A 17,951-nucleotide genomic window follows, 5' to 3' on the forward strand; every position below is an offset into this window, starting at 1 on the left:
GCACAGATCATAGCACCAGTTCCGGAAAGACCTTGGCAACAAGTAGCAGCATACCTTCTATCATGGGGAGGGAACAACTATCTGATCACAGTAGACAGACATAGCAATTTCTTTGAAATTGACAAACTGGATACGCCAACATCAGAAGCCATGATTGAATGCATGAAAGCGCATTTTGCACGCCATGGAATTCCAGAGGTGCTGACATCTGACAATGGTCCTCAATTTTCGTCGTATGGATTCTGAAGGTTTGCAAGTAAATGGCTATTCATACACGAGACAATATCGCCAGGCAACAGCCAAGCAAATGGTGCTGCCGAAGCAGCAGTAAAAATCACCAAACGCCTCTTCCGAAAAAGCAAAGCATTAGGAGAAGATCCATTCCTGGGACTGTTGAACATACGCAACACACCAACTGAAGGACTAAGTACCAGCCCAGCACAAAGACTCTTTGGTAGAAGGACAAGATCAACAGTACCAGCTGTCGAGTTAAAGCTCAAGCCACTTTACCCACATTCAACTGAGGAAGCATGGAGGAAACAGGAAAGGAGGATTAGGCACCAGAAGACGGGGAAAGAGCTACAAGGCCTGAACGTGGGGGATAATGTTCGAGTCCAGCCACCCAGTCCCTACACAAGAGAGTGGAGGGAAGCAACGGTCCAAAAACGAATGACTGGTAGATCCTATGAAGTGGAAGCAAGAGACGGACAACGAAACAGACGATTCCTGCGCAAAACACCTGAGTCAAAACATTCCTTCCCAGGACACCATCAAACAACGCACACAGCTGATGATCACCCTCAGTCTCAAATACAGCCTGACAATCCCATATCACAAAGAGAAAGGATTGCACAGGAAAATGAGCCGACTGAAGAAAACGTTTGTGTAAGGAATGACAGCCAACAAGTGACCACGCACTCAGGACGCATTATTCGAAAACCTGCACGCTACAACAAATGAACAATTCACCCTCCCCCATGTGGCCATTTAAAACCCTGTCCCTATCCCTTCCCCCTTAGAGGAAAACAAAATAAACAAACACCCTCCCCAACGGGGGGAGATGTTGCGTATAGCTAAACCCTTACCACTGCCCCCACCTGCACTTGCTATGAACTCTCCGAAAAAGGAGGAAGACTGTCTGTATGAAAAAACATGGCGCTCAATAAAGCTGCTATTACATCCTAACTCTGTGTTGTCTTCACTCTGATATTAACCCGTGGACGTAATACTATCTACAATTTGTGCCTGAGAACACCTCTTAATCACAAGAGGTCAACAGAAGAAGTCTCTGAGTATTCCAGTTGCTTACTCAGTGAAGGAACTAAGGTGTAGTATAACAGCGGTAGCAGAGCAGCGATCAAAAAAAAAAAATAGCCCAAGCACATGTATTCACTGATAGGGCGCCTCCACCTTTTGATAAAGAGAAGGATGATTACCAAAAATGGATGAAGAAATTTAATATTCAGAAATCAATTACAGATTTCGACAAAAAGAAACATGGTGGATTGCTGATTTTATGCCTAGATGAAGCGACTCGAGAGAAAGTCTTAGAAGCACTAGAAAATACTGATATTACTACAGATACAGGTTCAGATAAAGTTATTTTAGAATTGTCTAAACTCTTTGAAAAAAAAAAACTATCAGCGCTTTTGAAGCGTATGAAAATTTTGAACTCTACAAAAGACCACAGTCTCTTACTATTCCAAATTATATAACAGAATTTGAACTTAGATGGAATAAGGCAAAAACACATTGCATGACTATGTCAGAAAATGATAGAAAAAGTGTACAATATAAAGATAGCTATAACAAATTCAAGTTTGGTGATAGCAACTGGATTCGTGCTTCGAAGACTGCCTATATACCGGTCACTATTGGCAAGATTGAAACCTCTATCATCACTGATATTATAGATGCAGACATTCCCCTTTTGCTGGCTCAAGATGAGTTGAAATCTACAAAAGCAAAAATTGATTGTGAAGATGATACTGCTATAATTATGGGACAAAAACTTTGGCTATCTTTAGCTAGTAGTGGTCACTACTGTCTTCCTTTGTCTAAACAAAAGCAAATTCTTGTTCAAGCAAGTAGGAATCCAAAGGTCCAGGTTACACTTTGTAATAAGCATTTGTCTCAAAAGGATGCTGCCCTGAAACTGCATCGTCAGTTTTCTCACTGTCCTTCGAGGAAAATCATTGAACTGCTACATAGTGAGGGAAATGATAATCAAGAAATTATTAATGAAATCTATAAGATATCGAAGAATTGTAATATCTGCAAAGAATATCGAAGAGCCCCTCCAAGGTCAATTGTTGGCTTACCCATGGCAACTAGGTTCAATAAGTGTATAGCTGTGGACCTCAAACAATTTAGGAAGGTTTATCTGTTGCATCTGGTTGACCATGCTATCAGATTTTCTGGAGAAACAGTAATAAGAAATAAATCTCCATCTACAGTTGTCATAGCTCTTCAAAGTTTGGATTTCAATTTATGGTACTCCCTGTAGTTTACTTACTGACAGTGGAGGGGAATTTGCAAATGCAGAAGTTTTAGAGTTCTACAAACAACTGAATATTAACGTAAAAACAACAGCGGCTGAATCTGCCTGGTCAAATGGCTTAGTAGAAAGACACAATCGTATCATGGGGGAAATGATTCGGAAAACAGTTGCTGATTCTGACTGTTCACTTGAATTTGCTGTTATGTGGTGTCTCTGTGCAAAGAACAGTCTGATAAATGTTCATGGTTTCAGCCCATACCAGCTTGTTTTTTCTCGGAATCCTACACTACCATCTCTATTAACAAATAAACCCCCTGCGCTGAACGCAGAGGTTTCCAGTGGTATCATTAGAGAGAATTTAAATGCATTGCATTCAGCTCGGAAAGCATTTATTGCTATGGAAAATTCAGAAAAAACAAAAGAGCGCTTAGACACAATGTTAGAACTTCAGGAGACATCAAGTACTTCAATGGTGACATTGTATATTATAAACGTTTGGACAGAAGAAGGTGGAGGGGGCCAGCTACTGTTTTGGGTCAGGATGGTCAGCAAATTTTGGTGAAACATGGTAGCACATATGTCAGAGTACATCCTTCTCGCCTTCGACTAGAAAAGCCCACAAAATCGATGATAAGCAGAGTGAACTCAGCAACTTTGAAACATGAATCTACTACAGATGAAAAATCTAAAAACTCTCATTTTCAGGTAACAGAAAATAAAACATCATTTGAAGATATATCAGACGATGATTCACTGAGTGACAGCAATAGTGAAGAAAGCAAACAGTGTATCAATAATAATACTGCTCCAGCAGCAAGCATCAACAAAAATGAAAGCTCTGGCAATAATCTACAACTCCAAGATAAATCATTAAACGGTGCTGTGAACAAAACAATAACTTCCACCTCTCCAACACTTAAGAAGAATATGGAATTAAACATCAAAAAGAATAATTCTGAGTCGTGGGAAGCTATAAAATTAGTATCACGATCTGGAAAAGTAAGTGGAAAATATGGAAATGAGTGGAATGCTATAAACAAGGATGGTCAGAATATGGTTATTGACTTTGATAGCGACATTCAAGATTGGAAAATGGATGTCACAGAAGAAGTCAAAAGAGGAGGTTGGTAATGAAATTGGTGATGAAATCTTAATGTGCTATACTTATATTACTGAAGCTAAAGAAGAAATTCTATCAGCAAAACAGAAAGAACTAGACAGTTGGAAATCAAATAATGTTTACGACGAAGTTGATAATACAGGTCAAACCCTTATATCAGTAAAATGGATTTTAAAAACAAAAATTATAGATGACAGACACCTTGTTAAAGCACGGTATTCACTAGGGGCTTTGAAGAAAATGCCACCTTTAGAATAGACAGCCCTACCTGCCTAAAGAGGAGTGTAAGAGTTGCGTTATGTATCATTTCTTCTAAGGGTTGGAAATTGCATTTCCTTGATTACAAAACTGCCTTCCTTCAGAATCAAAAGCTTGAAAGAAAGATTTTTGTCCTACCACCTAAAGAAGCAAAAACATCAAAAGTTTGGCGCTTGAACAAGTCTGTGTATGGTCTTCAAGATGCACCTTGCGAGTGGTACCTTATCTTAAGAAGAGCTGTTCTTGACGTTGGATGTAGGAAGAGTTCGGATGATTCAGGTGTGTTCTTCTGGCATAATAATGACAATCTGGAAGGATTATTAGTCACTTGTGGGGTGGTACACAGCAATTTGAAAAGGAAGTTATTGAAAAGCTGAGGTCGTTGTTTGTGGTGGGTGTTGAAAACACTAGTGCCTTTATGTATGTTGGAATAGAGTTAACTCAATATGCTGATAAGTCAATCTGTATCAATCAGAATAAGTATGGCCAAAGTTTGTCTGAAATTGCTATAGTAAAAGACAGATCTGCAGATAAATCTTCTCCATTAAATACAGAAGAGATCAAAATACTCAGATCCACAATAGGTAAAATTAATTGGCTTGCAAACACATCAAGACCTGATCTAAGTTTCAAGCAAGTATTTCTCAAAAAGCACCAACTATAGAAAACATAAAAAACCTAAATAAATTAGTAAGAGAAATTAAGTCAAGGCCTTCCTCAATATTATTTCCAAGGTTTGAAACTCTGTCAAACTTGACGCTGAAGGTATATTCAGATGCAAGTTTTAACTGTACAAAAGGCGGTGGTAGTCAGGCTGCATACATTTTATTTTTAACAAATGGTGAATTATCATGCCCCATTGTCTGGTGTTCTTCGAAAACAAAAAGAGTAGTAAAATCTGTACTAGCAGCTGAAACCTTGGCTCTTGCTGAAGGTGCTGATCATGCATATTTATGGTCCAAACTAATTGCCGAAATCATATTTGGCGAAAAGGATGTCTCTCTACCCATCACTTGCTTAACGGATAACAAATCTTTATACGATGCTGCTCATTCATGCAACCATCTCGAGAATAGACGTCTTCAATTCGAAATCTGAGCATACGAGAATCCATAGACAAACAGGAAATTGATGTTTAGTGGATTGAGAGTGAAAACCAACTTAGTAATGTGTTAACAAAATTTGGAGCCAATAGCTCCAAGTTATGTGAAGTGCTCCAAAAAGGACATTTCTAACGAGCTATATCGATCAATCACTTAAGCAAGCTTGTGTAAAAAAAAAAAAAAATTTTTAAATAAATAAAAGAGTCAATATAAAGGAAAGGCTACTATGTTTAAGTTTTAGTAAACTAAATTTTTGTTTGGTGATGGAGCTACTTTACAAAGTGATCGGTGTGTAGGAGGATTTAATTTTTTAGTTTCACTGATAACTATTTGTTTCGGGAAAGATGTATGCAGGTGATATGAGTGAGGGGTAATGTGTGTTGCTCTTGGGAGCCTTTTGGAACGGACCAATCTGATGGGTAGCAAACAGAGAGAGAGAGGCCAGATTGTTAAAGTGTCTCTAATTCTCTCTTTTGTTGCAGATGCTTTGTGTGTAGAAGCACAGGTGGGCCTCTTCCAAGACATAACTTAATCACAAGAGGTTAACAGAAGAAGTCTCCGAGCAACAGAGACTATTCCAGTTGCTTACTCAGTGAAGGAACTAAGGTGTATAACAACCAGCACCTTGTACATGTTGATCCCGAACTTGCATGAAAAGGTAGTGATGTCCCTAGACTCCGGATTCAGTTCTATTTATTGATAATAGTAATTCAGATCGATTTTTGAGAAAATGTTTGCGTTGCCGATTTCACTCAATCGCTGTTCAACTTTTAGTATTTGATAGTGAGTGCGTTTCACTGCTTTGTTTGCTAAGCGTGGGTTTGCACCTATTCTAATTTCACCATTTGGTTTTGGCACTGCTACTAATGGTGAGACACACAGAGTGGGAGCTTCCACTCGTTCAATAATATCATTCTCTAGCATTTCCCTTATTTTCCCTCTACTGCTTGTTGGATATGAAATGGTGTCCGTCTTGGTGGTTGTGCTACCAGTGTAACGTTATCATTTATTCTAATTTTAAGTTGGAAGTTTTTCATCTTTCCTAATGCTTCTAGTGAGGGCAGGTGTTGCTCGAAAATTTCTATTGTTGATTTTGGGATATTTTTTCAGTAATTGATTTCACCTGTGGAGTGCTAATAAACCCTAGTTCGATGCTGGTCCATTTGCTTAATATGTTACCACCTTGATATGCCTTTGTAACGTATATTTCGTGGGCCATTCTTTTGGGACCGTTTGTTAGCATTGCAAAAAATTCTCCTTTTAGTGGTATTGGACATGTTCCCATAGTCTTTTCGTGTATAACTTGTTTCTTTTAATGTCAGTTTTGGCTGTAATTTATGGATTCCTTTAAATGTTTTTCTGTCAATGAGGTTGATGTTTGTCAGATTTTGGTTTCGTTGATATTGGTTGGACGTAGTTGTATATGTCTGACATGTTTGCTTTTCCTTTACTGTTGTTCTTTTTCTTCAGGCATGTTTTTTCAAAGTGATTTATTGCTCCACAGTAATTGCATTTCTTTCCAAATGCTGGGCATTTTGTTTGACCGTGTATGTGGTCTGAGCCATTACAACAGTAGCATTTTGTGACTGATTTCAAAGTGTTCCTGTTGTGTCTGGGTGGTTTTCTATACCCACTGTTAAGTTGTTGTTGTTTGTAGTTGGTTTTAATTTGGTGGATATCTGAGAGCCCTCTCTCATTCCCTTCTATATGCTCAGCCCGTGTTTCAGTGGATTCAAATATAAATGCTCTTCGAAGTGCTTCCTCTGCAGTTTCTTTCAAATATGCACAACGTCATTTGCTTGAGGTGCATTTTTCTATTAATTGGTCCACTATAGCCTTGACCAGGTTGTATTCGCCAAAGTTGCATTTTGCTTTTTGTATGCATAGATAGGTGACGTAATCGTGTGATGACTCCCCATTTTCTTGACTAAGTATCCAGAATTTATGACGCTCGAAGACCGAATTTGTTTTCTGTATAAAATATTCATCTAGGGCTATCTTTGTTGTTTAGTATATAAGCTCTACTTGGCCTGGTGGTATCTCCAGTGTTAAGGTTTGAATGATGTCTTTGTTTTTTTCCCCTGTAAAATAAAAGGAGTTGTTGCAGGACTGCGTATCGGTGTTAGCCCCGCAAACTCAAGAAATTTTTTTTAAATGAATTGAACAACCAAAATAAAGATGACCAAAGCAGACATTAAATTTCATATAAAATTTATTTCCTCCAAATTTAAAATAAATGGGAAAAGCCAGAAAGTTTCCTCTTAATTGATAGTATCTTCCTGCGACTGAGGTAATAAATGTTCTTTAGGAAAAGAGGAATATATTATGAGTTAAAATTCTAAGCAGTTCTTTTCAGAAATAATTAAAAACATAAAATTTAACAAGAAAGTCATCTTGGCTGGTGAGGTAATTTTTAAATGAAATTAAAACAATTAGAATTCAATTGTTTACTTCAGAAAAACATTAGATAAGGGTAAAATCTTTTTCTATGTGGAGAGTTAAATGACAGGTGCGCACGAGTTTAATGTCACAAGGACGGAGTTCATGTTGTTTGTCTACAGTATACTGGGCTGGCCTAAACTGCCTATTTTTGTCACATGGTTAGTTAATAAGGGTGCTGTCATGTGGAGATAGTCAGTATATTATTTAAAAACATACATTTCTTCAGAGCCACGATTGGACGAAAAGTCAACAACGCTGTCACGTGGGGTGGTTTCAACAACTTCTGCAATAATTACCAAGTTTTGCTATTTATGGTATATTATTTGTGCAGGTGTAGAAAGGCAAATGTGCGTGTAACCAAAATGTCCTTTATACAGCTGTGTGCACGCAACTAGGTTTTATGCATTTCGTCTAGAGGAGTCGAGGTGTCAACAATCGGTTGGCAGCAGACATACGTTACACACTGCCATTGTTTTAGTTGAGTAGTCTTTGCCGTTGTTTGCTAGGGTGATGGTGAGACTACGAAAGAGTGATAGCTGTCGTTCATTGTCTGTTATTTTGAATGCTGTAAATGAGTCTTTTAAGTGTTCACTCTATTCTCTTCATGCTTGCTTCAGGTTGGTGTCTTCCCAGTCTAGGAGTTCTATCGCATAGAGAGAGCCATTGTTTGAAATAATTATTCTTTCGTAATTTTCAACTTTTAAAATTGTGTTGCTTTTCTATTGACTTTGAGAACTTTTTTTGGAGGGGGAGGGTAGTGACTCGTTGCTGTTGACTTCAGGTACTTTCATTTTTTCTGTTCATGTTTGTTGTTTGGAGTTTTGTGACTCATTGCTGTTGACTTTGAGTACTTTTCCTTTTTTCTATTCGTGTTTGTTGTTTGTCGTAACATGAAATGTTTTGTAGTCATCCTTTGGACGATCGCATATATAGATATTAATAACAGACATGAGTCGGGATATATTTTAAGACACCGCCATGTTGGCATGCTTTATTTTATAAAAAGTGGTGGGGGCAAGGGTTCCTACTAATCTTTATTTTACTTAGTAGAGAGGGAAGATCAAAGGGAAATAACTCATAATATGACATCCCTCTTTTCCTAAAAAAAAAAAACAAAAAAACTACGACACATTAGGAATCTGGATGTCCTTTGAGCTTTATGATAAGTGTTAGGTGTTTTGAGGGGTGTATCTGGAACAGGTCTACCATCTGCAGTGGTGGGGCTGGTTTGTTCCACGGGTGCGCGACCCATTGCTATGCCAACTGTTGATCCTTCATTGGATTCTGAGGATGCAGATGCTTCTGGGTTCAGCCTTGCTGCAGACTTAACTTTTCTCTAGTGTTTGCGGTTTTGGTGAAGCGACTTTCCAGATGAAGTCTGCACCATGTAGGATCTGGGTTCCACACATTTCTGAGTGACAACTGCAGGGGACCATTTACTGGATTCCAGGACATATACACGAATGTGTTGTCCTTCTTGTATTTCCAGTAAATCTCTGGTGTGCTGGTTGTATTGAGACTTCTGTTACGACTGCCTTCGATATATGCGAGTTGCAGTATTCTTTTGTTGGGTCGAATTGTTGAAACACTTTACTGGTAAGTTTTCTACAAACTTTCGGTTTAATAGTAATTCACCAGGTGATGGAATTATATGGTCGATAGGGGTTGACCATAAACATAGCAATACCCTGTCTATGTCATGATTGCTTGAGGTAACCTTTTGAATAGCAGATTTGATGGCTTGCATGCATGTGGTTAGGCCATTTGATTGAGGGTATCTAGGGGATGATGTATAGTGTTCAAATCCCCACTTCCTTGCAAATTGCTTAAACAGGCTATAATGAGGACCACTGTCACTGATGACTCTCTCCGGGATCCCTTGTTCTCCAAATATTTGTTTAGTCAGTTTGATTACTTCTTGACTGGAGAATTCTTTTAATTTCCTCACGAAAGGTATGTGGAATAGAAGTCCACCATTAGTATGTAATTGTGACCTTCACTATGGAAAAGGTCTGTGGCCACTATTTGCCATGGCCTCACAGAAATCTTATGTGGCATCAGAGGTTCTGCACTCTGTGCCTTCCAGTGGTGTTGACATAGATGACATCATACAACAATGTGCCCAATGTCCTTATTTATGTTGTGCCAAAATACACAACTTTTGGCTCGGAGCTTACATTTTTCGATTCTCTATTCGATTCTGTAATGGATTTTTTGTATAATTTCCGGCTGCATCACTTTGGGTATAATCACTTGACCACCCTTCATTAAAATACCATTTTCAATGGCCAGCTCGTCCTGATATGACCAATATGGCCGTAGGTTTTTGCTAATTTCCCTGGCTGTGTTGAATGGTTTCCTTAAGCTCACAGTGTATAGGATCAGCTTTTGTTCCTAGTCTTATCTGTGTTACTTTTTATATGGAAAATTGAACAAAATCCACTCTTATATTGAGGTTGATCTTTTCCTTGTTTTTTCCGTTAGGTAAACAAGAAAATCCATCTGCCAGGGTCATCTCTTTGCCTGGGCGATATATGATTCTGAAGTCGTACCCTTGTAGACGTAACAGCATGTGTTGCAAATGTAGTGGAGCCGTGATTAAATTCTTTACGCTGATCATTTCTAATGGCTTATGATCGCTTTCTACTTGGAATTTACATCCATATAGGTAGGTTTGGAATCGCTCACAGCCAAAAACTATGGATAGAAATTCTTGCTCTATGTTGGCATATCTTTGCTCCATCTCCATTAGTACTTTTAACGCAAATGCAATTGGTTTCCCTTCTTGAAGGAGTACTGCGCCTAAACTTTTGTTTGATGCATCCACTTGTAGGCTTGTTTCTTTAGATGGATCAAAGTATGTGAGGGACATTTCCTTGCAAGTCAAATCCTTGATGTTTTTATGCAGTCCATTAGTAATCTGAATTTTTCTTTAGTAGGTCTCTCATAGGTGCAGTTAAATCTGAAATATGTGGAATAAAGGGAGCTAAGTAGGTGATAATTCCTAACACCTTTTGCAATTCTGTGACGTTACTAGGGCTGGATAGTTGTTTTATTGCATCCACCTTGCTTGGATCTGGTTTTACACCATTCTTACCAAAAAAACTGATCTGCTTTTGATCAATAGCACATTTTTCACTGTTAAAACATAATCCTTCAGCTTGTGCTATTTTCATTAACCTGCTCATGCTCCTGTTTAGTCTTCCCATAGACAATGACATCATCAATTAGTCCAATTGTACCTGGGCATTTTTCCAGTAACATGTCCATTCTCTGCATGACTACATCCTGTGAAAGGGCATTCTTTGAAAACAGTATCTCCCAAACAGTGAGTGGAAGGTTGTTAATAATTGTGATTCTGTGTCAAGTGGTATGGACCAATATCAATTTTTAGCATCCGACTTGGAAAAGTGTTGAGATTCTGACAGATTGTAGGAGTCTTATAATGGCATCTCATGATCACTCGATTAAGATCCTTTGGGTCAAGACATGGGCAAAGTTTTCCATTCTTTTTCCAAATGTACACTATGCTGCTAACCCATTCGGTTGGTTCACTAACCTTTCTAATAATGCCTTGTGATTCAATAGACATTAATTCTCCCTTAATTTCATCTTTCAAATGGATTGGACATTTTCTGGGTGCATGGATCACTAGTTGATGATCAGGCTTTAGGACTATGTGGTATTTGCTTTTGAAATGTCCTATGAATTTGATTTGGGTATGACTCCTCTAATTCAACAATGGAATTAATAGGTTCCTGGTTTTCTCTAATTGTGCAGTGGAGGCTTATTAGCTCCAAACTTCTGAGTGAAGGCAGTCCTATTATTGTAGGACCCTCTGTTGTAACCACAAAGAATTTAAGCGTGATCCATTTATTTTTGTGTGCTCATTGTATAAAAATCGAACCATGCTGCATTATACTTGAGCCATTATATGCAGTTAGTATGGTGTGCTCCTTTTTTGTTGAACCTGGGATAGGCTGTCCCCGATTATTTTTTTCTGGGAACATCTTCCAAAAATTTTGCAGGGGAAGTGTATTTCCTTTTGCACCTGTGTCCACTTTGGTCTTTAATAGATGGGTGTCTTGTCTATAAGGGAGCTTTATTCTCAGTTCAGTGAAGACTTCAGTATGCTGATCTTTTTGCTGTTGAATTGTGTTCAAATTTTCTATAAACTTCCCTGGGCTCTGATTTCAATGAACATATCCAGTTATTCCGTTTTTGTTTTTATTTTCGTGCCGTTGTTTACGGTCCTGCATGGTTCTGGTTTGGGTGAATCTTCTTGTGCATTCCTTTTTGTTTTTGCTCATTTTAGCCCGATGATTCTTTTTCCCACACACTGAGCATGTGGTGCTCCAGGCTGGGCATTTTTCTTTTTGATATGAGTTTCCACATCAGCCACACTGGCTCTGATTGAGTCTATTTCCCAACAATCACTTTCTTGAATCTCGGTCATCTGTCTCATGTAAGTTAGGAACGCTTCGTGTGTTCACCCACTGTTTATGGCTTCTTTAAGTGTCAGCTCCATGCCTTTAGATAGCAGGAGTTTCTGTAATTCTGGGTGTCTTGTGCTGGTAATTATTTATTCTATGAGATGTTCTTCAGTTTCCAGGTTATCTCTGAACCTAAATTTGTTTACTTGTAACCTGCACATTGCAATAAAATCATCAATGTTTTCTGTATTTTTTGTTTGTATTGACGAAGGTAGAAATGTGCAATACAGAAATTAACTTGAGGCTCGAACCGCTCCTCAAATTTTTGCCAAATAATCTCTGGACTCGTTCAGTCTGAATCGTTTTCGAATGTCTAGGCATTGTACCTTCTAAGTCCTTCCTCGTCAGACAATAGTAAACTGTAATCTACCTGTTTTTCGACGGATTTATTTTTTACAGAAAAATATAGCGAACAACGCTGTTTGAAAAATCTGAATGCATCGACCAGATTTTCTGAGTGCCAGTGCATAATCGGTTCGCTTGCGGTTGTATGCATTATAATTAATTTATTTTTTTAGCAACAAACAAAAATAAAATAAAACATCAGAAAATTATATTGATAATTTAAAATTGATGTACTTACTTTACGCTCTGTTCGCCATGACGATTTATTGTATACGCCTTTTTTTTTATATGGCATTCACGATTCCCATGTGCACCTCGGAAACATGAAGACTGACCACTTGAATTCATTTAGTTTGTTCGTCTCTGCATATTTTTGATGTTTTTCTTTTTTTTCAAAAAGAATCCCGTTCGCTGCCACCATGTCGTAACATGAAATGTTTTCTTGTCATCCTTTGGACGATCGCATATATAGATATTAATAACAGAGACGTGAATCGGGATATATTTTATGACATAGTTTAGTAACTCGCTGCTGTTAACTTTGAGTACTTTTCCTGTTCTTTTTTCCCTTTTTTTTGCTCTTCCTTGTCATCAGATTTGCTGTTTGTTGAAGAGTCCCGAACTTCCTCCAGTGAGTTAGTTCATCTCGATAAGGCCAATAAGGTCTCATATTTTTGTCTACTTGTTTGATTGTGTCGGGCCAAACTCTTAGAATAATGTCCCTCAATCCACATAATGTGGCATCCTCATTTGTTGCACAAAAACAAGTTCTGCTAGCAATAACATAGTTTCAAATCTAAAACACTAAGTAATATTCCCTCTAGTTTTTTGTCCACTGATTTGTCATTTTTAAAATCAAATATGTCATTAAATTTTACACATCTAACTTTTTTTATGCCATTTCGATCTGGAAAATAGATTAAGTAAGCCGGATTTGCTTCTCGTCCTTCACTCCCACCATCAAACGATCATATATGTGTTCATTTACCTTTTCTTCAAAGTTGTATCATGCTCCGGCATTTTTTGTAATGTGGCCACATATTCACTGATGGTGGACTCGCTTTCTCATTTGTCCCTCATGTTGAACAAAAAACGTTCTTTTATCTCATTGGGAGCTGACTCGATGTGTCTCTAGTTTTAAGGAGCATGATTAGTCCCATTAGAATAAGTGGTGTAAGGAAAGTAACTCTGCCCAATATATTACAGTTTATGAAGTGTTTTTTCCAATAGTAAAATGAAATGAGATTTTTTCTCATTATATATAAAGTAGAACCCTGAGATATAGTGGTTCTAGTATACATTTTTTTCAGGTTATGATGTAAAATACAATGATTTTCCGCACCCTGGTTATGGTATTTGCCTCGGTTTACAGTATTATTTATAATGTTATTTGATTATATACATGTGCCTTCAAAATGTAATGTATTTTGTTACTAATTTTTAATGTCATATCCTGGGGTTCTACTGTATAGGTAATGTTGACAAGATGTTACCAATTAATGTGAGTGCCAATCAAAGACAATCTTTTTAAAAATATTCTTTATTGGATACGTGTTTTTATGATTTTTTTATTTGAAAAAAAAAACACATTGCATAAATGTACTTTCATTATAAAAGTTCTATTTTTATGTTTTATTATTTATAAAAATTGCCAACACATGATGTTTGAAATATATATTTTATTATAAAAGTTTTATTTTTATGTCGTTTGAAAAACAGTTCATAATATATTATAAAAGTTCAACTTGTATGCTTAAAAGAAAATATATATTTAAAAAAAAAACAGTTCATAAATATTTTGTTTATAAAAGTTCTATTTTTATGTTTAGTGTAAAAAATACCAACACCTCTAATGTTTGAAAAAGCAGTTCATAATATATTTTTATTATGAAAGTAAAAAAAAAGTTCATAAACATTTTTATTATAAAGGTCATAGTTTTGTTATAAAAGTTCAAATAAAGTCTGTTTGAATAAAACTTCTATTTTTATATTCGCATTAGAAAGATATATTATATACAGTTTGAGTCATCCATACCTAAAAGTTTTTCTGATGTTACTTCTGCCAGATGACTTTGTAAAAAAACGGATGCGATATTTAATTAGATTCATATATATATATATATTAGTCATCCACAGACAGTGTTCTGCTGTATCACACCTCTTCAGTGTGGCTAAACTGTGAAGAAAAAAAATTGGATTACTTATGTTGGTGGTGTCAGCTTCAGGGGGAATAATCCAACTGATTGGAAAATGACAAATGAATATATTGACTAGGAGGAGGAGGCATGTTCCTTTTGTTATAAAAGACTGTGTGAAAGAGGTTGTAGACAAAAGAGCATCACCTACTAGGTTTCAAAGCCGGTTTTGAACACTATCAAGGCTGGATAGGACGCACCAAGCAGTTCCTGTCCAGATGTGGCAACAGTGCTTTATTTTAGGGTGTGCCTGGCTCTTATAGAGCTAGTTACATTACAAATATTAATAACAATCATAATAATAATTGTCGACCAGCACACTTTTCAGCATTGCCCGACCAATATCTTACATTTGGAGTTAAGGTCGCACCTACTATATTCCAGCAGGTGTTGACATCATACTAGGTTGTATAAACTTTGTGTGTGCCTTCCTGGATGAATCTATTGAGAAAAATTGCAAACAGAATACAAAAATTATTTATGCACCAACCTAATATTTCTGACACTTCAATGCCCAATTAGGTATCATTATAGCCTGTGATGCTAGCTCGACATCTTATGTCAGACAAAGCAAAAAAAAAAAACACCCATGCATAGAGCCAAATTGAAAAAACTCTCAGTATGCTATTCGCATTAAAAAATGTTTATAGATATTTGCATGGAAGGTTTTCCAATTTGCAGATTATAATATTTGGATTGAAAAATGATTACCAGATTATATATCAGATTTCTGAGACAGGCTATCATCATTCTGAACTATAATTTTAAATTGAACTATTTACCAAGAAATGCCATGCAGATGGGCTATCCTCATTAATCAATAATCAGATCTAACTTCTGGAAGACTCAGTAATATCAGCTCTTGGGCTAAACTGTTATCTTCTTTGGTCAGATATAGCGTTGATAGACACTGATTTCTGTACATTACTCTATACAGTATCATCATTTTCTTTTCATAGTATCTTTCTTTCTTTTTTCTTATTATTTTGTCTAGCTGAAGATGTGGCATCGGACTGGATACCATATACCAGGCATTTACCCACTATCTTACATATTCCAACCCAGAGATGCCTTTAAGGTTCTAATTATGCCCTTAAGTGCAACTGTTTGAATCTCTATTGTACTTAGTTCACTGGGTATATTTGCCAGGTTGTTTTGGAAATTATTTTTAATGAATTTTGTTACTTTTATAATTACTGGAATGCTAGGGTTCCAGTTTCTTTTTATGCCGTACATAAGAGCTTGCTATTTTGTTATTCTTTTCCTCTCAGCTCTGTTTAAACAAACATTGATGATACTAACGTTCCTTCTTTTCTTCTTCTTGTCAGATTTCACTCTATCAAGTTTAATAGCTCAGTTTTCTCGCTATGTAGTTGCAGGAATTGCAGTCAGAGAGGATGGTGTATGATTTATATCCAACTGTCCTTTCTGGCATATGTTCCCATGAGTTGCTGCTGCATTCAATATAAATCTTTTTACAGATTGTCTAGTGTAGATACACAATCCATTGTGTTGCACTGTATAGTGACCATCCCCCAGCAGAATCTTACAGTTGGATGACAGGTGGTTCACACACTTAAGTGTGTGCTTGTATATGTCGATTCAAATTACTTTTATATGAAAATGATATATTACATATTTCACAAACATATGGCTTTTCTCCAGTGTGTGTAATTAAGTGACGTCTTAACTTAGGTTTGGTAATAAAAGATTTACTACATACTTCACAAGCAAATGGTTTCTCCCCACTGTGAATTCGGAGATGCACATTTAAATGACTTGTACATGTAAAACATTTACTACATATTTCACAAATATATTTTCTCTCATCAGTGTGTATTTTAACATGAAGTATTAACTTACGTTTAGTAGTAAATGATTTACTACATATTTCACAAGGAAAACACTTCTCCGTCCTATGTGTTGTCAGGTGCATCTTTAAATAACTGTTCTGTGAAAAGGATTTACTACATATTTCACAAGCATATGGTTTCTCTCCACTGTGTATTTTTGCATGATGTTTTAATATATTTTTTGTATAAAATGAAAGGCCACATATTTCACAAAAAAATGGTTTCTCACCAGCATGTATTCGTAGATGATGAGTTAAACCATTTCTATATCGAAATGATTTATTACATATTTCACAAACATATGGCCTTTCTCCACTGTGAACTCTGAGATGATCTTTTAAGTTCTTTTTAGCAGAAAATGAACTGTTGCATATTTCACAACTAAATGGTTTCTCTCCACTATGTGTTTTCATATGTTGATTTAATTTTCCTTTTTCTGCAAATGATGAACCACATTGTTTACAAGCATATGGCTTCTCCCCACTGTGTTTTCTGATATGTAGTATTAAATTTTTTTTCTCTGAAAATGAAAAACCACATTCTTCACAAGCATATGGCGTCTCTCCAGTGTGTAAGCGTACATGAGTTGTCAAGCTTGATGTTTTTGTAAATGAAGAACCACATACTTCGCAGGAATATGGTTTCTTGCTACTAGGTTTACTCACTTGAATTTTGAAGTCTGACTTTTCTGTAAAAGTAGTTTCAGACATTTCACCAAAATGTAACTTCCCTTATCTCTGTTATTGGATTTTTTGTTCTATAGCTGAGGGAGATAATGGAAATTATAGTTGAAGTTAGTTGTGTGAAAGCAGGAGTTCGAACAAATAATTTTTGCATTTATCCGTTTTTTGATATGTCTAATTAAATGACTTTCCTGAGAAAATGACCTTCTATATATCTCACAAGGAAATGTTCTCCCCTCAATCTTTGCTTTCACATGAATCTTCAATTTTGACAGTTGAGCAGAATTTGGGTTCTTTTGTGAGAACAAGCAGATTTCTAGCTAAAGTATATATTTTAGTGTAAATATAAATGATTTAAAAAGCGATCATCTGTACACAACACAATACAACCTTTGTCCAAATTGTATTGGTATATACCAATTAAGTTTAATTTTCTAGTTAGAAAATCAATTAGCAGAGATATAATAATCAAATCATTAAATCATTCAATGGTCAAACTCTATATAAATAATATGCTGCAAAGTTGCCATATGACTTTGTAAAAACCTTATAGACATGCATTTCATCAACGTTATTTCCTGTGTTTCGTCAGTCAAGTGTGATCTGCTATAAAATCTTAATATTAAGAAAACCCGCAGATGACTAAATCACGATTTCCAAATCAATTTTTTAAAGTATTTTTTGAAACTGAATCATTATTCTTTTTACATTAAAAAGTTTTTGAATATTCCAGTCTGTGATATTCTTCATTTTCTACTTGTATCAGTAAGAAATCAATATCCATTTAATTGTTGAAAAAAAAAAAACAGTATCTTGCTAACTCGATTATCTGTAAAAAAAAATAAACATTATGATAGTGAGTTTTCAATGTTAATAAGATTATCTAAATTCAAATTAGAATTTCATTTTGTGATAATTTTACTATTAAGAAATATTTTGTATACATTTTTAATCAAAAT

At 36.2% G+C, this 17,951-nt stretch overlaps 1 protein-coding gene across 2 annotated transcripts in view; it reads right to left on the reverse strand.

Moving 5' to 3' along the window:
• LOC145284415 (uncharacterized) overlaps positions 1–17,951 on the reverse strand; it is a 92,055-nt gene that overhangs the window by 20,700 nt on the left and 53,404 nt on the right. The window contains exon 3 of one of the 2 annotated variants that reach the window (XR_013868821.1): positions 13,926–17,821. The exons of the other annotated variant lie outside the window; for it this stretch is intronic. The gene's annotated coding sequence lies outside the window, so the exon portion shown is untranslated. Of the gene's footprint in view, positions 1–13,925; positions 17,822–17,951 lie in introns of those variants that run through there. 2 annotated transcript variants of the gene reach the window in all.

The sequence above is a fragment of the Euprymna scolopes genome, chromosome 9, assembly GCF_053919585.1.
Source record: "Euprymna scolopes isolate OS-2025 chromosome 9, ASM5391958v1, whole genome shotgun sequence".
NCBI classification, from domain to species: Eukaryota; Metazoa; Mollusca; class Cephalopoda; order Sepiida; family Sepiolidae; genus Euprymna; species Euprymna scolopes.